The sequence below is a fragment of the Ictidomys tridecemlineatus genome, chromosome 4 (genome assembly GCF_052094955.1).
Source record: "Ictidomys tridecemlineatus isolate mIctTri1 chromosome 4, mIctTri1.hap1, whole genome shotgun sequence".
In the NCBI taxonomy this organism is placed as follows: Eukaryota; Metazoa; Chordata; class Mammalia; order Rodentia; family Sciuridae; genus Ictidomys; species Ictidomys tridecemlineatus.
In genome coordinates this window covers 60,617,706-60,641,073 of record NC_135480.1, presented here as the reverse complement: position 1 = coordinate 60,641,073, position 23,368 = coordinate 60,617,706, and the positions used below count along the sequence as shown (strand labels likewise).

General features: G+C 39.0%; 1 protein-coding gene across 2 annotated transcripts in view; it reads left to right on the top strand.

The window, feature by feature from the left end:
* Numa1 (nuclear mitotic apparatus protein 1) overlaps nt 1-23,368 on the top strand; it is a 79,052-nt gene that overhangs the window by 14,360 nt on the left and 41,324 nt on the right. The window contains exon 1 of one of the 2 annotated variants that reach the window (XM_078046598.1): nt 962-1,194. The exons of the other annotated variant lie outside the window; for it this stretch is intronic. The gene's annotated coding sequence lies outside the window, so the exon portion shown is untranslated. Of the gene's footprint in view, nt 1-961; nt 1,195-23,368 lie in introns of those variants that run through there. 2 annotated transcript variants of the gene reach the window in all.

Sequence of the window (23,368 nt, the reverse complement as noted above, 5' to 3'; positions counted from 1 at the left end):
TTAAGTTTATCATTAGTCTGATTAGTGAAGCTAAAACTAAAATATACAGCAGCAGAATCCACTTTTGCAAGGCAGTATATAATTTAGCACTTGATTGTGCTGGCTCATTTGGAAATCCTATAGGAATCAAGAGAAGAGGAAATTTAGTAGGATTTGGAATAACCTTCCTAGGCTTTGGCTGGAAGATGGACAGAATCTGAGATACTTGGGAATGGTTACTTAGATAAGCTGTGATATGGGCCTCTCATCCACTATTTAGGTTGTATCTCATGAAAAATGAATTTGAGACCTCTGTCTTTTGTGGTGTTTGTAACTGCTGGGTACAGAATGCTTGATTTCTTCAGACAGGTCTAAAAACTGTGTTTCGCTAGCTGCCTAATTATAGGGAAGTTTCCTCACTTGCAAGATAAAAAGACTTAACTATTTAAAAGGTTATTGTGGTGTTCACAGTGAAGTATTACATTAATATTTCAATTAAAATATTTGAATGCCTTGAGGAGGGCACAGTGTTCCCTAGTTCTTCCACATGTCCTACTGGAACATTCATTTCTGTGACCAGTCCTGACCCCTGAAGGTGTGTGAGTTTTCTACTCCTGGTGGCATGAGAATGAGACAGGTCTTGGCTCATGCACAGAAGTGGGAAGACTGGCTTGATTAGTTCCCAGTCTACTCATGGAACAGTGGCAAATAATGGTGAATAAATGACTTATGATCACACAGTGGAGGATTTGGGAAGTTAAACCAAAGTCTGATGTTTTAGAAGAAAATTGTGCAAGGTTTTGGAAACATTCTTGAAAATAAGATTGATGTGGAGCCTCTGGAGGAAGGACCTTTTCTGGTTTAGAGACGGGAATCCTGATAGGGCAGAGCCTCCTCAGTACTGACCAGATGGGGGTGTGGTTTGGCATTCTTGCCACAGGAGGCCAGAATTTCTGCCCCAGTGACTCTTCCTGCTTTGCCACTGACTCACTTCATTGACCTGGCCCACATGGCTTCCCTTCTCCCTGCTGTCTGATCTATACAACACCGGGGTTGTCCAGGATGATGAGGCTGAGCTGACCAACAGTGGTGGAAAGGCGGAATGAAGAAGCATTCCTATCGCTTTGCCTCTTTTTTTTTCTGGGTAGAGACTAATTTGAATCCAGACTGCCTAGGATCACTCTCGCCTAGCCTGCGCAGGCTGTCTGCCAAGAGGTAAGCCAAGATGGTTCCTGCCGTCTCTTTGCTTTTTCATATATCAACTTTTTCCTAAATGGGACCTCTGCTGTTTTCTTTTTCCCTGATTAAGGTTCTTCAAAGTAGCCTTCTTTCAATCACTTATAGCAAACATGTTATTGTAGGAGGTGTACCAAGATTTTCCAGTTTTGGGGGTGAGTATCCAGAAGTTTTCACTGACCCCTCTCTGAGGTAGATTGCCCAGAATTCTTGTGAGCCAGACACTAACCTTGGGTCACCACAGGGAGGTCCTGGTCTTAAGTCCATTTCTCTGCTACTGGGTTTCAGAACCATTCCTGGTATGCTTTAGTGTTCCAAATTATTTCCCCAGGGGAATGGAAGACAAAAGTGAGGAGCTGAAAATAGGAAGCTGTATGGATAAATATGTGGTGTTTTTTTTGGAGCCAGGATATCTGAATTTTCTAGTCCTAGCTCTTGCTATTAATTCTACTAGAAACAAATTGCCTAACCTCAATGGATTGGAGTTTTCTCATATATAAAAATAGACATTTGGATTATATGATCTCGAGATTTTTTTTTTCAGAGTCAGAATTTATGATTATGTAATGTATGATTGTACTGTACATATCCATTGTAATTGTGGGATAATTACAATGTTTGTAAGTTTGTCCCTCTTAAAGTGTGTTCTCAGCTTTACATTTATTCTGGTATGCTGCTGATGCTCAGAACACTTTTTGACTTCTGAGCCACTCTTTTGAGTATCCTTAGTGGTAACAAATCTTCACTTTTGCTTGGTGGAGTCAGTTATTGCAAATAGCCAGAAGATACTGTGAGCCAAAGAATCAAGCAAAGCAATCCCCCCACCTTTTTTTTTTTTTTTTTGGTGAAGAATGAACTGTGACTATAAAAAAATAAAACTTAATTTTTTCTGTATTTCACACGGAGTGATATTTAAAGTACTTCCCAAACAAATAAATGTTTTGTAGATATTTTGAGCAGTGATAATTTCCTAGAGTAAATTAATGTCTTACTAAGGAGATACTTTTTTTTTTTTTTGGTACTGGGGATTGAACTCACATTCTGCTGAGCAACCTTTTCTTTTTTATTTAAGAGAGAGAGAGAGAGAGAGAGAGAGAGAGAGAGAGAGAGAGAGAGAGAATTTTAATATTTTATTTTTTAGTTATTGGCGGACACATCTTTGTTTGTATGTAGTACTGAGGATCGAACCCGGGCCGCACGCATGCCAGGCGAGCGCGCTACCGCTGAGCCACATCCCCAGCCCCTGAGCAACCTTTTTTTATATTATTTAAATTTTGACACAGAGTCTCACTAAGTTGCTGAGGCTGGTCTCAAATTTGTGATACTTTAGCTTCTGGAGTCTCTGGGATTATGGGGGTGTGCCACTATGCACATCTAAGGAGTATTTTGGTTATGGTTTTCATCTGGTTTAGTAAGATGGGAATTGTTTGCTAAATAGGAGTCACTTTCCTTGATACTCATGGTGCATACTCTTGCTTCTAGGTCAAGATGACCAGATAGTAAAGAAAATTAGCCTTTCTTTTGGTAATCCTCTCAAATCACAAATATGTTGAGAGTTGAAAAGGGGTTTGGAACATTTGCTATAGGAAATTGCAGCTGAGGAGCCACTGCAGTTCCATCTTCAGAAGACAGGACTTAGGAATTTTCAGCCTGGCAACTGATGCTTACTAGTCCCCAGAGTCAGCCAGGATGAACCCAGGTGGTGTGGTTAAAGCAGATGATTAGATAGCTCTAGTCTTTTGTAGAAGAAGTGAAGAAATGATGTATTAAGTCACTTCTTTGATTTTTTTTTTCTTTTCTTTCTTTTTTTTTTGTCAGCAGTTGTAGATTTGAACAAGGGTTGGGGGCAGGCTGGAGGTCTGGAGTGTGGGGTCAAACAGAGGAGCTGTTAAGGTAACCACACTCAAATTAGGTGATTTATAGTACCCAGGAATCTATTCCTATAAATGGTGGTCTTGTTGATAACACATTAGTAAAATAATTTTAGGCATCCTGGTCAAAAGATTCTGTCATTAGATCCCCAGTGCCAAACCATCAAAAAAACATTGTCACTATATGAGTATTTGCGATTCCTTTTCTTATTGTAGTCCTGGTTTGCCTCATTTGTGTGTTGAAAAGGTTAAGAGATGTTAGATCTGAAAATCAGCTAGGCCTAAGAAGATTCAAGGTGGGGAACTTTTTGTGTGAAGCTGCTTGACTACTGTGGGTAGGAGTGGAATTTCCTTTTACCCCTAAATTATAGTGACTCCTTGCAACTTGCAGTCAACAGTCACAGCTGGGTGATCAAACATGAAGTAGCTGTTTAATGAGAAGTAGGCACTGGGAGCTTTCTCCTGAAAAACAATCACAGGACATGCTGGTGCCCGAGAAGTCATTCCTTGGGAGGACCTATTGTTTAAAGGAGGTGGGGGTGACTTTCATCAAAATGGACAGTATGTATATTGTGATTTGGAGGATTGAATTACTTTCTTCCCTGCTGTTGTTAATTTCAAGCTTTTCTTTAAAAGGAATTCTCTGAATGGTGCAGTGGGATTCATTTAGAGAAAAAGCCCCATGTAACCACAATTAGAAGTTAAGTGCCCAAGAGCAGAGCCAGTTGCTGGAGAGACAAAGTGACCTAATCAGGTGCTTTTCAATCATTAGATCCTACAGGTGACCCCAAGAGAGAATAGGCTGCTTAGTGAGCTCATGAGGCACTAGTGTGGAAGATGAGGGCTCTTAACTGGGGAGGATTTAACCTGTAGAATCCACGCCTCTTAATCTCCCTATTTCACTTCCCCTCGGTGCCCTTTAGTTTTAATTAGGATTGTGTATACACAGTGCAGTTTGCCAATCCCCTTAAAGTGGCAGGTCCATGACATTTTCTGCCTGTTACTCATGCTAAGTATATGACTTAAAATTAGAGGGACTCTTATTTGATCAGTTGCCTTTACTGGCTGCCTCACTGAAAGAATTTACTAGATAAGGGCATGCTGGCTATCATTCAGTTGGGCAACATTGTTTATTTATTTTAGTTTTATTTATTTTATGTGGTGCTGAGGATCGAACCCAGGACAACATTATTTAATACCCATTTTTGTGTAAATGTGGCAAGTAGAGCCAAATAAGATGGTTTCTACTCTCTAGGAGCATTGACCCACATGGGAATGAAATAAAGTGTGTAGAGGAACAAGCAGTATGGGAGCATATAAAGGACAGAACAGTTGTGAGAAGGGACATGAGAGAAAGCATTTGAGCCAGGTTATAAAGATGAATAGTAGTCCAACAAGTTTAGAAGACAGGACATTTCAGGAAGGTCACACTGTGGGCAAAGACACAGCATAAAAAGTGCCTGGTATGTTTGGAAAAAATGTGCCTGATATAGACAATATCTTAAAATGAGCTGAAAATGAGGATGAAAGGGAAGTTGGCATGCTGGATCTTGAAAAACCTTGAGTGTCTTGCTCTACCACTGAGTTATACCCCCAGCCCAACAACATTTCTTGAATATTTCCCCATGTCTTTAAAATTATGTAACACATTTTCCCAGGTGCAATGGTACATACCTGCAATCCTAGCAACTTGGGAGGCTGAGGCGGGAGAATCACAGATCACAAATTCAAGGCTAGTTTCAGCAACTTAGATCCTCTAGATTGTCAACTTAATTAAACCCTGCCCTCACCAAAAAAAAAATCCTGAGAATGTAGCTCAGTGGTAAAGCACCCTTGTGTTCAATCTCCAGTACCCAACAAACACATTTTTTAAAAAAATTTTAGTTGTATATGGACTCGGTGCCTTTATTTGTTTTTATGTGGTGCTAGGATCAAACCCAGTGCCTCACACTTGCGAGGCAAGTGCTCTCCCCACTGAGCTACAACTAGAGCCCCACAAACACACATTTTTAATGACTGCATAATATTTTGTCATGTGGATGTATTCTAATTTTTTTAAAATTATAGATGCTTTTTTCATTTATTTTTTCTTGCCTATACTTTCTTTTTAATTATTATTAAATATTTAAAATGGACAGAAAAGTGTAGAGGATAATACAAGAGAAATTTAAGTACTCATCACCCAGCATTTCAACATAGGAACTTTAGAGTTGTATTTTTTTGATTGTTTTAATAAGAAAAGAAACATTTCAAATTCTCCCATCCTATATCCTCCTTTTCTTCCCAGTGCTAAATATTTCCCTGAATTTGATATTTATGAGGCCCATGCATGTTGTTATACATATTGAATGTGTCCACAACATAATATGCTATATAAATGTCATATAATGACCTTTTACTGTACATATGTAATTTTCTTAGCCTATTTTGACCCAAGTAGTTTATTTTAGCTACTCTGTAGTAACGTGATCTGTGAATCTACCAAAGTGTATTTATTCATTTCCTATCAACAGATGTTAAGGTTATTTTCTATTTCTTTGACTTCAAATAATACTGCAGAGAAGATTTCTGATCATTCTCCTTATGAATATATAAATTTTTTAAAATTGACATTGTGCAACAGTCAGCACTGTTCTCCTGTCCTGGTAACCATTTTTTTTTTATTGTCTTCTTCTTTTTTTTTTTTTTTTTTTTGGTACTGGGGATTGAACTCGGGGGGTACTCAGCCACTGAGCCACATCCCCAGCCCTATTTTGTATTTTACTTAGAGACAGGGTCTCACTGAGTTGCTTCCTGCCTCTCTTTTGCTGAGTTTTGAACTCATCATCCTCCTTTCTCAGCCTCCCTCAAAAAATAAAAATAAAAAGAGCTGGGGATGTAACTTAGTAGTAAAATGCCCCTGGGGGGGCTGGGGATGTGGCTCAAGCAGTAGCGCGCTCGCCTGGCATGCCTGTGGCCCAGGTTCGATCCTCAGCACACATACAAACAAAGATGTTATGTCTGCTGATCACTAAAAAAAAAAAATATATAAAAAAAAATGCCCCTGGGTTCAATCCTCAGTACCAAATATATATATATCTGTATATATTATATTGTGGGATGGGATATAGCTCAGTTGGTAGAATGCTTTGTGTGTGTGTATAATATATATAAAATATTAAGTAAACATATATATGGCATTTTAATATATTTATATATAGATATTTTACAGTGTTGTATAACTATTTTCAAAACTTCTTCATCACCCCAAACAGAAACTCTGTAACCATTAACAAATCTACTTTCTGTCTCTTAAGAGTTTGCCCACCTCATAAGTGAGATTATACTGTATTTATCCATTTCAGGCGAGTGAGGTGGTATGGCTATAATCTTACTACCTCTCACCTTAAGCAGGAGAATCACAACTTTGAGGCCAGCCTGGGCTACTTAGACCTTCTTTCAAAATAAAAAGTGTTGTGGATGTAGCGCTATAGTGGAGTGCTGGCCTATAATATTCAAAACCCTGTTTTCAATTCCCAGTAAAACATAGATACACATATACAAATGCAAATTTATCCTTTAATGTCTGGCTTATTTAATTTAATGTTTGAATATGAACATTTTAAGAGTTCTTGATAGATATCCAAAGAACTAGCAGTAGTGCTTGCTTATGCTTATTTATTTATAAGAGAAAATGCACTGTTCTTTCTTTAATCACTAATTTTTTATTTGAAATACTAGATTATGTTCACTTTCCTGAAGAGTATGATGGTTTCTTTGCCATTTTTTAAAACTTTTACTTATTTATTATTTTTTAGTTGTAGGTGGACATAATACCTTTATTTTATTTATTTATATGTGGTGCTGAGGATTGAACCCAGGGCCTCAGACACAGTAGGTGAGTGTTCTACCACTGAGCCACAACCCCAGCCCCATTCTTATATATATATATTTACATATATATTTATATTTTCAGTTGTAGTTGGATACAATACCTATATTTATTTACTTATTTTTATGTGGTGCTGAGGATCGAACCCAGGGCCCTACATGTGCAAGGCCAGCGCTCTACCGCTGAGCCACAACCCCAGCCCATCTTTGCCATTCTTATATAAAATCAAAATTTGGGAGAGGACGGTAAGAGAAATTAGAGGGGTCACTGATATATGAAGCCCTGTTAGCTAAAATGATCTTTGGAAATAAAAGGAAAAGAGACAAGTCACCTTCAGTGTCCCCATTTGTGAAATATAGATGATAACACCTTCCTTGTCAGCTCTTTGAGAGCTGAACAGCCTAAAATTCCCAGGAGAATGGACTACTTACCTTTGTGGCCAGAATCTTCAGAAGGTGAGGATGGAGAGGGGAGAATCAGCCTGTCTTTCCCACAAGGCAGGGGCAGGGGCAGGGGCTTGACATGCTGGAAATTTTCAGCTGCTTCCTAGTGAAAGCAAGGAAAGAGCTGTGTTAGGTTAGGATATGTTGGGAGGTTTACAGCAGAGGTAACAGGGCTTAATTTGGTTTCATATTATTGTGGTGTGTGGGTGGGAGCCACATAGCTTGTCAAAGTCACTGAAGGACAATAGGAACCAGCCAGATCTGTTTCCCATTAGTTGAAATTAAAGAAACAAAGGAAGATGAAGAGTAGTGGATAGGAAACCCTTTGGAGTATTGTTGCAGCCTGGTAGTAGAGGTATGTCTTTTGACTTTATTTGTGGTTTTGAGCTCTTTCTTTCAATATGTGGCTCAAGCGGTAGCGCGCTTGCCTGGTATGCGTGCGACCCGGGTTCGATCCTCAGCACCACATACCAACAAAGATGTTGTGTCCGCCGAGAACTGAAAAATAAATATTAAAAATTCTCTCTCTCTCTCTCTCTCTCTCTCTCTCTCTCTCTCTCTCTCTCTCTCTCCTCTCTCACTCTCTCTTTAAAAAAAAAAATATTATGTATCAGTCCTATACTGCATATAAATTCATTTAAAAATAAGCCACTTTGTAACATAAGCCCACTGTAGTCAATCGGCCATTGAAAAGCTTTTCTTTAGATGTTAAATGTGGGTTGTTATTATTTAGACCCAAGAAATAAATGTTTTAAGCCTTTGCAGACCATATGATCACAGCTTCTAACCTCTGCCATCAGAGAATGAAAGTAGCTATAGACAATAGGTCAATGAGTGGGGGTGGCTATTTTGGTAAAACTTGATTTACAAAACATGGGCTGTTGGCGTACAAGCCATAATTTGCTGACAGTGAGTAGTGGGAAGTATACTTGACAGAGTCAGAGACCTAACTTTGCTAACTTTGTTAAAAATACTTAGCTTCGATGCCTGCTACTTATTGACTATGTCACGTTAACCTCTCTGAGCCCTCCTGTTTAAAATCAAAATGGCAATACCTTTATGAGAAATAAGAATGGGGGCTGGGGCTGTAGCTCAGTGGCAGAGTGCTTGCCTCGCATGTGTGAGCAACTGGGTTCGAGTCTCAGTACCACACATAAATAAGTAAAAAAAATAAATAAATAAAAGGTCCATTGACAAGTAAAAAATATATTTAAAAAAGAAATAAGAATGATTAGCTACTTGGAATGCTGAGCCAAGTTGAAGACTAGCCTTAGCAAGACCTGGTCTCAAAAGAAAAAGGCTGGGGGTATAAGTCAGTGGTAGAGCATCCCTAGGGTCAATCCTCAGTACTTGGGGAGATGGACAGGATAAGAATGAGTAGATGTTTTAACTATCTGGAAATCAGGAAAATGTAAATTAAAACAATAATGTATTGTTTTATATCTTTTATATCAATAAAATAAAGAAAATCTGCCTATAGGTGTAGAAAGAGGAATTTTTATGCTTTTTTGATGAAACTAAAACTGCTACACCTTTTTGAATGGTTGTTTACAGTTGCAGTGTACAAACTTTTTGACCCATCATTTCCACTTTTTGTAAATATCCTAGAGAAATACTAGCTTATGTGTAAAAAGAGGTGGGTATTCCAGTATTATCAATGCAGCATGCTTTGTCGTGACAAAACACTGTGAACAAACTAAATGGGAGAAAAGCAAAATGGGAGAATAAAGTTAGGTTACATCCTAACTCTGGGATTTTTCTCAAGGTTTTAAGAATGGGGAATCCAACACCCCCACTCATTGACCTATCGTCTATAGCTACTTTCATTCTCTGATGGCAGAGGTTAGAAGCTGTGATCATATGGTCTGCAAAGGCTTAAAACATTTATTTCTTGGGTCTAAATAATAACAACCCACATTTAACATCTATATAACATCTATATAACAAATATATTTGTTATATGTATGTATATATGTGTGTGTGTGTGTATGTGTGTGTGTGTACACACGTTACAATTACACTATAATGAAAAGATTAAAATTTTAAATGAAAAGGGCAACTTGTAGTTATACAGCTTGAAGACAGGCATATAAAGCAAAGACGTGTGTTTATATGTGCATGTGTGCAGATGTGCTTAGGAAAAGTCTGAAAGTTCTTGTACTGGGGCTATTGAACTCAGGGACACTTGCCAATGAGCCACATCCCCAGTCCTTTTTTGTATTTTTATTTAGAGACAGGGTCTCACTGAGTTGCTTAGCAACTTTTTGCTGAGGCTGGCTTTGAACTCACGATCCTCCTGCCTCAGTCTCCCAAGCCAGGCGTGTGCTACTGCACCCGGCTCTGAAAGGTTATACAAGAAACTTGCAACAGTGGTCACATCTGAGGAGGGAATGTATTAGTGAATGTGGTTTAAGGTTTGGTGAATGGGGAGTTTTGTGTTCTACTCTATATACTTGTGTATTATACTCTTTCACAGCAATAATGTATTCTTCCTCTGTCTCAATAGTTTAGGTAGTTGGTGGGCTTGTCTGCACTTGCCAGGGACAGGAATGACAAAGTAGGATTAATTCCCCAAGCCAGTTCTGCCCACATCAGTTGAGTTGGAAGGAGCTGCTGAGACCAGAACAGGGAGTACATGTGAGGTGGGAGGAGGTAGTCTGTTCAGGTGGCTGGGATATGTAGCCAAGCAGGCCAGTTCCAATCTAGCACCAATAACTGTCATATTTTGACACCCTCCAAATTCATTTGTCTTCTGTTATCACACTGGACCCTGAGGATAATTCTCTGGGCAAGGAAAGCAGGGATGACAATAGAAAAGGGAGCAATCAGAACACAGGACAACAAGGAAAGTGTGTAGAAACAGTTTTATTTAAAAAGAAATATAGGCCAGGGATAAATCAGTTGGTAGATTGTTTGCCTCCCATGCACAAGGCCCTGGATTCAATCCCTAGCACCAATCATTCAATCAGTTAATCAATAAATGGAAATATATACAAGAGTATTCATTGTTTGAAATGGTAGCATATTGAAGAAAGCTCTTTTGCTAAGTATGGTGGCACATACCTCTAGTCTCAGGAGACTGAGGAAAGAGAATCACCTGAGGCTAGTGTGAGCAATGAAGTGAGACCCTGGCTTGAAAAAAAAAAGAAGATAGCCACGTCCATCAATAGGACAGTATGGGAACACATTATGGCATTTCCTTTATAGCAGTTTTTTTTTTGTGTGTGTGTCCCTGGGGATTGAACCCAGGGCCTTGTGTATGCGAGGCAAGCACTGTACCAACTGAGCTATATCCCTAGCCCTACAGCATCTTTTTAAAAGTATGAGTTAGGATTTTGTTTATTGATGCCTAAAGAAATGTTGATAAATTATTATTATTATTAATTATTATTATTATTATTAATTTCTTTAGTTATAGGTGGACACAATGTCTTTATTTTACTTTATGTGGTGCTGAGGATTGAACCCAGTGCCTCACGAATGCTAGGTGAGCGCTCTACCTCTGAGCCACAGCCCCAGCCCCAGCCCTAAATGTTGATAAATTATTAGGGGAGATAAACAAGTGTAGAACAATGTATGAAGCGGAAGCCTAGTATTCTAAAGATAAAAATTAAAATCCCTCTCTGATGTATTTATACTTATGTTTTGGGGGGACATGGAAAAATGTTACCATTTCTCATCTTGTGAGAGGACTTGGAGAGTAATGGAAAAGGGCCGGGAGTTTAACTTTTTCTTTTGTCTGACTTGTATTGCCTCATTGATTTTGGAGAATAAGGAAAACAAACTTGTGTAAGCAAGGAAGGAAGTTTTCTAAACACCTTTTTATCTTAATCGATTTTTAATAGGTGACTTTTATTCTTTAGTGAGTTAATGAAGTAAGGCATTATGAAAGTAAAAATAGAATTACTATGCAAGGACTTCTGGTAGAGAAGCACTGTCATTGTCATTCTCAGCTTTCTGATGTGTGAACTTTAATAAGGTTTTCTAACAATTGTTAAGTGAGGACCTTTGTCTCTCCTTATCTCTGAAACAGAATTTGTATAGGAGATACATTGTACAAGCCTGTGAGCCCACACCTATTGAGATTACCTATTGAGATGACAACATTGTATTTATTTATTTGAAAATACTATTCTGTTTTACTTTCTAACTCTGAATTTGGGATGTATTTTATAACTGGTGAAGCTTTCAATTGCCATGGCTTTTTTTTCCCCCAATTTTTATTATCTCTGAAATTGAGATACCTTAGCATTAATTATATAGGATAGTTTGACTGTCTGATGCCTTTTTATTTTTGGCTTCCATTGCTTCCAGTCTCATCAGATTTAGTCACATTACCAAGATGTTCTGGATGGGGAGAAGTAGATACGTATATTATTTCAGTATGGAAGGATTTTGTGCATCCTCACTTAACTGGTAGCTGTCTGATATATATATCTATTTGAAAAATTAGGTAAATAAATATATGTATAGCCTTGATGCATACAACTTAAGATGCCTGAGCTCTTTTACTCTCTATTTTAAATTTACTTGGTATTTTCTTGTTTGACTTTATTTTATTTTATTTTTTGAGTTACTGGGGATTGAATTCTGGGCCTCACGCATGCTAGGCAAGCACTCTACCACTAAGCTTACATCTCTAGTCCTTTTAAAATATTTTGTTTTGAGGGGCTCTTTAAGTTACCTAGACTGGGCCTTGAACTTGCAATCTTCCAGCCTTTCTGGTAGCTGGGATTACAGGCATGTGCCACTATGCCCACTATTGGTGTTTGGGTTTTTTTTTCGAGGCACTAAAGGTTGGACCCAGAGGTGCTTTACCACTGAACTATATCCCCAGCACTCTCGCTCGATCTCTATCTATCTATCTATCTGTCTGTCTGTTTATCGGTTCCAGAAATTGAACTCAGGGGCACTCAACCACTGGGCCACATCCCTAGCCCTATTTTGTATTTTATTTAGACACAGGGTCTCACTAAGTTGCTCAGAGCCTCACTAAATTGCTGAGGCTGGCGTTGAACTTGCGATCCTCCTGCCTCAGCCTCCTGAGCTGCTGGGATTACAGGCATGCACCACTGCACCTGGCTATTTTTATTTATTTTTTTTTAAATTTTGAGACAGGTTCTTACTAAGTTGCTGAAGTTGACCTTGAATTTGAGATCCTCCTGCCTTAGTCTCCCAAATTGCTGGGATTACTGCCATTCACCACCATGCCCAGCCTGCCTGGAGCTTATTTATTTATTTGTTTATTTATTCATTTATTTATTTATTAATTATAGGTGGACACAATATCTTTATTTTATTTTCATGAGGTGCTGAGGATCGAACCTCATGCATGCTAGGCTAGTACTCTATCTCTGAGCCACAACCCCAGCCCCTGCCTTGTGTTTTAAAGAAATTAAAGTATATCATAAATACAGAAAAGTACACAGAGTATGTAGCTTGGTGGCTTTCCTAAAAGTGAATACACCTGTGTAACTAGTGCCTGCTTCAAGAAACAGAACATTACCAGTATACCACTAGCCCCTTTTTAGTCGCCATGTTTTCTTTTTAAATTCAGTGAAAGTGTACATAGGAATGATGGTTTGTAAGTGGGTGGCTCAAGTTTTCTTGCATGAGTCTACTTGAAAGAGCTCCAGGTTAGAAGCCAGAGAAGATAAGAGTTGCATCACAGCCCTGTTGCTTTTTAGTTATGTGACCTTAGGCAAGAGAACTTTTCTAAACTTTTTCCTCTTTAGCAAAGTGTAAATAATAATGTCTACTGTACAGAGCTGTAATACCCTTTGTCAGTTATAAGGAGCCATTCACAAATGCTAGTTGTTTGGGTGAGGACCATAGAATCCCAAGCAGGAGGAGATGTGGATCTGAAGTAAGAAGGTAATATGAAGAATGATCCCCAAATCTAGTCTTTTAACCTCCTGTACTGTCTCATTTTTATTGACATTGGTGTGGCTGCTGGCTTCCTCTTAAACAAACAAACAAACAAACAAACAAAACCTTCCCAAATGGAAAAGGGGAAGGATCAGAAAGGAATTCTTAGAGTTCTGGAAATTTTCCTGAAGTCTCCCACTTCCTCTCTTAATGCTGGCACCCCCTGGAGCTATGGGAGGCAGAAGCCTTGGTAGAAGATTAGCAAATTTCAATCGCAAATGAACATATCCGCCTTTAATGGCCTAATAAACAAGTGTGATCCTACCATAGACTGTCTTCTGGTTATATTTGTGCTGTTCCAAATGGGACCTAAATCTGTGTCTCCAGCCCTGAAATCATATTTTTCACTAATTACTGATAATTTCTAACTGGATCCCAGTATATGTTCCATGTCTAAGACTTAACTCTCAGAACTGCCTGACAGTATAGCATAATGGTTTGATTTATGAGTGAGACAGACTTGAGTTTTGAGGGGTTTTTTTTTCAATGCTAGGGCTTGAACCCATCCAAGGTCCAAGGCCGCGTGCATTCTAGGCAATCATTCTACCAATGAACTATACCCTCACCCCTTTTTATTTGTTTATTTATTTATTTATTTTTTAAAAATATTTTTAAAGATGTTGATTGACCTTTATTTTATTCATTTATTTATATGCGGTGCTGAGAATTGAACCCAGGGCATCACACATGCTAGGCAGGTGCTCCACTACTGAGCCACAACTCCAGCCCCCCCTTTTTATTTATTTATTTTTTAAATTTTGAGTCAGAGTCTGGCTAAGTTGCCCAGGCTGGCCTTAAACTTTGAAGTCTTTGTGCTTCAGCCTCCCAAGTGGCTAGAATTACATAATTGGTGAAACTTTGAATTGCCACTGGCTATTTTTTTCATGTTTTTATTATCTCTGAAATTGAGATACCTTAGCATTAATGATATAGGATAGTTGACTTTTCAATATCCCCCCTTTTTTTTTCCTCCATTAGCTAAGCATACCACTGTATCCAGCTATCACTCCTTTTTAGTTATCACAGTTTACTTCACACACGTCTCTTCTTGCTTGAGACAAACAGTTGTTTTACACTGTATTCTACAAAAGCTTTATAGGATTGTAGAACTGATTCAAGAGCCATATGGAAGCCGTGAGAACAGGGCTTTATATCCTTCAAACCACCTACTTTTTTTTTTTTTTTTCTATTTCTAAAACCTACTTTTATCTGTATTGTGGGATTCCATATGAAGAAGAAATTTAAAGGGGAGTCACTTTTAAAATAGTTTGAAACCTTTTATTCATTTAAGAAATACTTACCAAGCACTAAACTGTTCCTGGCATCATGCTGAGTTGTAAGAGTTTAGTGATGAGCACACATTGTATGATTTCATGGAACTTAGGGTAGTGGAGGAAGAGAAATCAAACACAAGTGTAATTAGAAACTGTGACTGATATGGAGGAAAGGAATATGGTGCTACAAGAATGTACAATAAGGTCTTGACCTACTCTAGGGTGTTAGGGATTGTTTAGATGAAATATTTGAACTGAGTTATAAAGGATAATTTGGAGTTAACTTGATGAAGAGATAGGAAAAGAAAGCTTCAAGTTGCCAGCACAGTTGTGTGCACCTGTAATCCCAGGGACTTGAAGGCTAAGGCAGGGCATCCAAGTTTGGGGCCAGCCTCAGCAATTTAGCAAGACTCTGTCTCCAAAAAAAAAAAAAAAAAAAAAAAAAAAAGAAAAGAAAAGAAAAGCAAAAGAGGATGTAGTTTAGTAGTAGAGGGTCCCTGGGTTCAATCCCCTGTACAAAAAAAAAAAAAAAAATCCGAGCATTATCACATCATCAATACTAGACCATATGTGGATACAACCTTCTGTTCATGAACTTGCAGCCTTTGATAGCAGCTAGCATTTATCCCTGTATCAAGACTTGTATTAAACACTTTACACATACTATCTTGTGAATTCCTCATATTAAACAACCTTCTGAATAATACTGTCACTCCCATTTTACAGATGAGAAAACTGAGGGAACAAAGAGGTTAAATAACTTGACCATGGTTCTACAATTTATAAGCTCTTTGAGCCACAATTTGAATTGGACAGACTTAACTCCAGATGTCATGCTCTTAGTTCTTATACCTTATTGTCTTCCTGTTTTATACCTTTCCAGTCTGTGTTTCAGAGTTACCACCCTGAAATAGTTTTGATCATGGTGCTTCTCTTTACTCTCCCTTTAGAAATCATGGTTGTGTCTCATCACCACAGGATAAAATTTGTATTCCTTAACATGATGTAAGTGTCTCACATTTTGGTGTTTGGTGCTACTTATCCTCGTCATGAAACTGCACACTGCTGCAAGATTTAATACAGTCTCTGTACACACTCTTTACCTAGAATGCTCTTTTATTTTTTTAAACTTTTAGTGGAAACCCTATTTATCTAACTCTTTAGTATTTAGCTTAGGTATTACTTCTGGGTAAAAGTTTATCCATTGGCCCTTCCTGAGTTACTCAGTTCCTCACAGCTCCTCTAAACCAATAACTTTCTTCTCTTTTTTCCCATACTGAAGTCTTTTCACCAAAGGCAGAATCTCAGCCATCTCTTCAGTTCCCCACCTTTTCCAACCTGGACATAACTAAGCTTTGGTGCTACTCAGCTTTTCAAATATCCCTTTTCATTATTTATTTTTTAAATTTATTTTTGTTGGTATATCATAATTATACATAATAATGGGATTCATTTTTGCCATATTTATACATGCACAGAACATAATTTGATCATCCTTCTTCCCCAGTACCTTCTCTTTTCCTTCCCTCTTCCTCCCCCAATCCACTTACCCAACTCTACTGGTGTCCCTTCTATTATTATTATTATTCTAATAATTATAGTGTAAGCAGAGAGCAGTGGCACATGCCTGTAATTCCAGCAGTTTTGAAGGCTAAGGCAGAGGGATCATTAGTTTGAGGCCAGCCTCAGCAATTTAGCAAAGCCCTAAGCAACTTAGTGAGATCCTGTCTCAAAATAAAATATAAAAAGGGCTGGGGATATGGCTCATTGGTTAAGCACCCCTAGGTTCAATCCCTGGTACCCCCCAATATAATAGAAATAATAGTGCATTGTCATTGTGTACAGGTGTAATTCATTGTGTTATATGCATATGTGGACATAGCATAATTATGTAGATTTCGTTCCTCAGTACTTCCCCATATCTTTCCCCTTTCTTCTCTCTTGATCCCCTTCCTCTACTCTGTTGTTTCCCTTTTTCTGAGATTTCCCCACACCTTTTTTTTTTTTCGATTTTTTAATGAACACAGTACCCGTATTTTATTTGTTTATTTTTAATGTGGTGCTGAAGATTGAACCCGGAGCCTCACACATGCTAGACAAGTGCTCTGCCACTGAGCCACAGCCCCAGTACCCGCTCCAAGTGGAGAAAAAACTTTTGGCCCCTTATCCCTTTCTGTTTAGTTCCTGATGCCCCTACCTTGACAGGGCACTTTAACCTCTACTTCTACAACTGCCACCTGCTTTCTGCCCCTGGACTTCCTGTTTGTTAAGTCTGTCACTTTTTTTTCTTTTCTTTCTTTCTTTTATTTTTATTTATTTTTTATTTTTTAGTTGGACACAATATCTTTATTTATTTCTTATGTGGTGCTGAGGAACTAACTAATCCAGGGCCTCGCACGTGCTAGGCCAGCGCTCTACCGCTGAGCCACAACCCCAGCCCTTTTTTTTTTTTTTTGTACCAGGGATTGACTATAGGGGTGCTTAACTACGGAGCTGAGCTACATCTGAGCCTTTTTATTTTTTAATTTTGAGACAGCATCTCACTAAGTTTCCCAGTTGGTCTTAAACTTGCTACCCTTGTGACTCAGCTTCCTGAGTAGCTGGGTTTATGGTGTATACCACTGCACTAGATGTTAGTCACTTTTCAAAAGCACACATAGAATACCCTTGTCTCAAGATACTTCACCACCTCTTACTGCTTGCTTGCGTATGTTCTCTCTGTGTCTCTCTCTGTCTCTGCATGTCTCTCTCTCTTTTTTCTCATTTGGTACTGGGGAAGGAACCCATGGTTTTGCCCAGGCTAGGCAAGGGGGCTACCACAGAGCCACACCCCCGGTCCTCTTGGCTCTTTAGTCACTAGGTATTGGTCTCTACTAACCTTGCCAATGCTATCTCATCTTCCCTTGAGCATTCCCCAGGCTTGTGTTCTTTGGCCTCATATTATTGTTATAGATGTATTTCTTCCTCCATGGGATTATAAACTTGATTTTAAAGACTATGTAATTCATCTTTGAGTCCCCAGTATGTAGAAGTGTTTATTTCATGTTTATAGTTGAATATCCTTGATTAAATTTCATTAATCCTAAGGAAAAAGTAACATGTTTTGTAGAACTTAAATCTCTAGAGAGAAGCAAAAAGGATTTAACCCTAAAAGAGAGAAATTTTAATTATTAAAAAATATTGCTTATGTATAATTTTGTACTTCTTGGTGGTGCCAGATAGATGGTATTTATTTTATCTAATAATTATCAAGTTGCTTAGCATTTTTTTTTCCCCCTAGAAGATTTGTCATTTATTTGGAAAGGAAATTCTAACCAGTGATAGTTTGACCAGATTCTGAGGAGAATATTTCTATTCTAAAATTTGCTGCTGTTAGTGGTATCCTGAGGAAAAAAGCATGGGAATTTTTGGAGATAGAAAAGTACTTATACTCTAACCCAATCCCCTTCTTTACTGAGATCCAACCTAGGGCTAGTGACTTGCCTTGTGTCTTATATCTGGTAAGTGACTGGTCTATAATTTACTTCCAGGGGCTTTCTCCCCCCTTTTTTTCCCTCCCACCCTCCCTCCCTTCCTTCTTTCCTTCCTTCCTTCCTTCTTTGGGTTGAACCCAGGAGCACTTAACCAATGAACAACATTCCCAGCCCTTTTTATTTTTTATTTTGAGACAATGTTTGGCTAAGTTGCTTAGGGTCTTGCCAAGTTGCTGGGGATGATTTTGAACTTGTGATCTGCCTGCCTCAGCCTCTGGGGTTGCTGGGATACAGATAGGCATGCGTTACCCCGTCCTGCCTTCCAGGGGCTTTCAAAATCAAGCATAGTGTTTTCAACCAATAGTAGGCTGTCTTTAGAGTTATGAATCTTTTATTTTGGTACTGGGGATTAAACCCCACTGAGCTATATCCTCAAGTATACCTGCCACCCTACTTTTAAATTTTTTTCCCCTTGGTACCAGGGCTTGAACTCAGGGGCACTGGACCACTGAGCCACATTGCCAGCCCTATTTTGTGTTTTATTTAGACACAGGGTCTCACTGAGTTGCTTATCACCTCGTTTTTGCTGAGGCTGGCTTTGAACTCATGATCCTCCTGCCTTAACCTCCTGAGCCTCTGGGATTACAGGCATGCACCACTGCAATGGCCCACCTCACTTTTTTTGAGATAGGATCTCACTGAGTTGTTGAGGCTGGCCTTGAGACCTTCCTGCCTCAGGCTAAGTCCCTGGTATTACAGGTGTGTACCATCATACTCATTGGAGTTACACATCTTTACATTGAAACTTTTCTATTTTTGATTCTTTTGCCTTTTTGTCATTAATTCTGTGTTTGTGAGCAAATACTGTGCCAGATATATTGCCTGTGGGGACAGAGTCATTTTACAATGAAACAGGTGCTTAGGTGTTTTGTAGAAAGGTCTTCTTGAGGGAGAAATGAGTGGGCCTCTTGGATGTTCTAATGAATCCTCTCTGGGTTTTGATTTGCCCTCTGCTTTTGTCCCCAGGAAGCCTCAGGCTTACCAACATTAACTCATTAACCAGCTTCTACCCTCTGGAGAGGGAGAAGGAGGCTATGGTAAATAAGTTGGAGGTTAGGCTTCTTAAAGTCCTATCCTCCCTCTAGCCAACAGTGGAGTTTCCTTCCTGCCTCTCATGCTTGAGATATCTCCACCAGCCCTCATATTAGAAGATTTTTCTTTGGTGCTTGCTGCTTCAGAGGAGTCTTGGTCCTTTAATGTTTGTAAAACTCTTGGCATCCTCAGAAAAAACGTTTTTAGTGATGACTTGAAATTAGAGCTGTTCATTCTTGCAGCATCTTAGTTATAATACCAAACTCACTTCCCAGTCTACCTTTTATTATTGATTGATTGATTGAGTACTGGGGATGGAACCCAGGGCCTCTTACTTGCTAGGCAGGAGCCCAAGTCCTCCTCACCTTAAAAAAAAAAAAAGAAAAGAAAAGAACGAAAGAAATTAGAGTTGGCTTTGGGTTTTTTTTTTGTTTGTTTGTTTGTTTTTTTGATGCTGGGGATTGAACCCAGGGCCTTCTGAATACAATTCAAGCACTCTACCAACTGAACTATATCCCCAGCCTGAGCTGTTTCTTATTAAGATAATTTTCTGAGGAAGAAGTACAAGGCTTTTTTGAGCTGTGGAGAATGTGCTGGCTTTTATCCAGGCATTCAGTGATTTTCTGCTTAAGAGCAGTACAGAATAATGTAGGGATGTCATAGACAGCTCACTACTAAAGTGACTAATGCATGTAAATAAGTCACTTAATTCCTGAGTCTCAGATTTCTTCATCTTTTAAAACAGCTTTATACAATGGTTCTAGTCTTTTCTCTGCCACTTGATGTCCTAGCATAATAAATACCTACAGACTGTCATTATTGTTGTTGCTGTTACTGTTGTAATTAATAGTTAACTTTTAATGAGCATTTACTATCATTAGGCACTGTGCTGAACACATCCCATATTTTATTTATTTATTTTTAATCTTCACAGTAACCCAGTGAAGACAATACTATGATTATCCCTATTTCACACAAAGGAAACTGAGAATTAGATTAAATAATTTGCCTAAGGTCACATAACTAGTCCAGTGTTAGAGCCACAATTTGAGCCCAGTTGGGTCTGTCTCTAGAGTTAGTTTTCTACACAGTCTTGTCTGATCCTCAGGACAATCTATAACTTCATAGACCTGCCTAACAGGGTAGAGGGGTTTGGGTAAGGGAATACCTGACTTAAAAGGTAAAATTGGTCTAGTTCATGGAGGACCTTGAATACCAGGTTAGTTATTCATGCTAGAATCATCCTAGGTTCTGGGCAGTCTCAGGAAAATTGCTATTTCTCTGTCTTTTTAAAAATGTAGAAAATGGTAATATACATGAAAAACCGTAATATTGACATTTTAAACAAATAAGCAAATGAACACCACTCATCATATGGCTCAGGAGATGGAATATTACCAGGCTTCTAACTGAACACCATCCCCCTCCAACTTCTACCTGAACAGCCTTCCTCCAAATTTTTAAAATTATTTTTTAACCTTTTTCTTTTCTTCTTTTCTTTTCTTGGTACTGGGGATTGAACTCAGAGGCATTTAATCACTGAGCCACATTTCCAACCCTATTTTGTATTTTTATTTAGAGATAGGGTCTCACTGAGTTGCTTCTTGTTTTTCTTTTCTTTTTCTTTTTTTTTTTTTTTTGCTGAGACTGGCTTTGCACTTGTGATTCTCCTGCTTCAGCCTCCCGAGCTGCTGGGAGTACAGGCATGCCCCACTTTGCCCGGCTTTCTATTTCTTTTTAAAAAATGGTTTCATTACTCCTTTTCGTTTTTGGGGTACAGTGAGCAGAGGTCTATGGAGACCTGTAGAATCAGGCAAGAGCCATGTGGCCTGCCTGCCGCCTATCTGGTTTGAGAGGCTGGGGCAATTCTGCCCTGCCACAGGAGGGGAAATAGAAGAAGACTGGGGAAACCGGCAAGTATCTCTGGCTGGCCTGCAGAGGCTTGGCCACTTGGTACAGAGATTCCAGAGTAGAGTTCAGCACCTCTGAAACTGCCCAGCTGGAAGCATTTGGCTCTGAGTTTAGAGAATAGGACAGGGATGGGGAGACTTCTTATTTATTTATTTTAAATTTTATTTTTTTAGTTGTAGTTTTTATTTTTCTTTTTTAGACACAATACCTCTATTTTGTTTATTTATTTATTTATTTATTTTTAAGAGAGAGGAGAGAGAGATAGAGAATTTTTAATATTTATTTTTTAGTTCTCGGCAGACACAACATCTTTGTTGGTATGTGGTGTTGAGGATCGAACCTGGGCCGCACGCATGCGAGGCGAGCACGCTACCGCTTGAGCCACATCCCCAGCCCTTGTTTATTTATTTTTATGTGGTGCTGAGAATCGAACCCAGTGCCTTACACATGCCAGGCAAGTGCTCTACCACTTAGCCCCATCCCTAGCCCTGAGACTTCTTATTTTTAAATACAATATCATTTCTATCTTGTCTGGGAAGCTTTAGGGCTAAACACAATGCCAGATGTGGCCAGGGCAATTTTAGCAGGCCTGCCTCCTGTTTTTACCCCCATACACTTCCTGGAGTGTTGATTGTGCCAGTCTCTAAATTAAGCTTGTCATTTTTCTTTTCTATAAAAATTTTTGTGTTGCTTTGCTTTTGCTTTTGTGATATTCTTTTTTTAAAAAAATACTTTTCCTAGTAGATGAACACAATGCCTTTATTTTTATGTGGTGCCAAGGATCGAACCCAGTGCCAGGCAAGTGCTCTGCCAACTGAGCCACAACCCCAGTCCTGTGTTGTTGTTTTGAGTAATATTTTTCCTTACCAGTGATGGTGATTGCTAACTATGACTCTAGATGATACTGTGGGATCAGGCAGGGCCTAAGGGAAAGGAGGTGATGGGAAGCCTCTACAGCTGAACCCCACCTCATCCCAACCACTTAACTATAATCATTCTCTGGTGGCCAGAAGGTTGGATTGGGAAATCTGCCATTCAGATGTTGTTCAGTGAAACAGATTTAAGGACCTTTAGGTACTATAGTGGATCATAGAGAAAAAGGTGGAACTAGGTGATGCTCTTGAAGACAAGATTTTCATGCAGATACACAATAAAAGACTACAAGTGCTGAATGCAGAATGTAGATAATTTTTCTGACCACCAGTGTAATAATACATGGCTATTAATTCAGCCAGCCATGGTGGTACACACCAGTAATCCCAGCTACTGGAAAGCCTGAGGCAAGAGGATTGCAAGTTTGGTGCCAGTCTAGTCAACTTAATGAGGGCAACTTACTCCTTTCTTTGGGGGTAAAATTTTAAAAGGGCTTGGGATATAGCTCAGTGGCAGAATGCTTGCCTAGCATACACAGGGCCCTCAATTTGATCCCCAGTACTGCAAAACAAAAAATCCATAAATTCAAACATAAAATAGCACAGAATGTCCCCAATAATATAACTTCTCTCACAAGTTAGCTTCTGTTAACAGTTCAGTATTGGAGGAGCTGGGATTTGATCTAACCCCTAAAGTGAAACCTAAAAGGCAGACATTCTGAGGATCCAGTCTCCTTCCTCAGGATGAGCACCCTCTCCAGCTTCTGCTGGGACACCTTGGTAACAAGGGACCAAAATATTAAATAGGAGATAAGTTAAACTTGGAAGTACCCACTGCATGCCTTATTTGTACTGTGGTAGCAAATGAGTCAAGCACCTTAAGATGTTACTGAATTAATCCTCATCACCTTATTACAGAGGTGTCTTCATCCATATTTTATAGTAGGAGTACAGCCAGAGTTGCGTGGTTAACATCTAGTGTAGAGTATTTGACTTTTTATTCACTGTGTGATCTATGGCAAATTATTTAATTTCTTTGGCTCAGTTTCCTCATCTCTAAAAGTGGGTGGCAATAGTGCGTGCTTCACTGAGGGACTATTTAAGAATAGTAGGTCAGTAGAACAGTCTGGGGCACATAGTAGGCACTTAATGTTAGCTACTGTGTCATGCCCTGTTTTCTCTTTTATTCTTAACCCTCGTCATCTCCTGAGTTTGATTATGCATGTCAGCCCTTTCTCTTTCCTCCTTTGTACAGTGTCTTCCTCTGCTTCCTATCAGTCCTTTACCTGTCTCCTCAATGCCTCCCATTCCCCTTCTTTCCATTCTGTCTTAGCCTCTATACCCTGTTAACCTATCTCCTCTCTGTTGGGCACTCCATGCTGCTAGTCTCCCTCTTTATATACCAGAATAAACCTGGA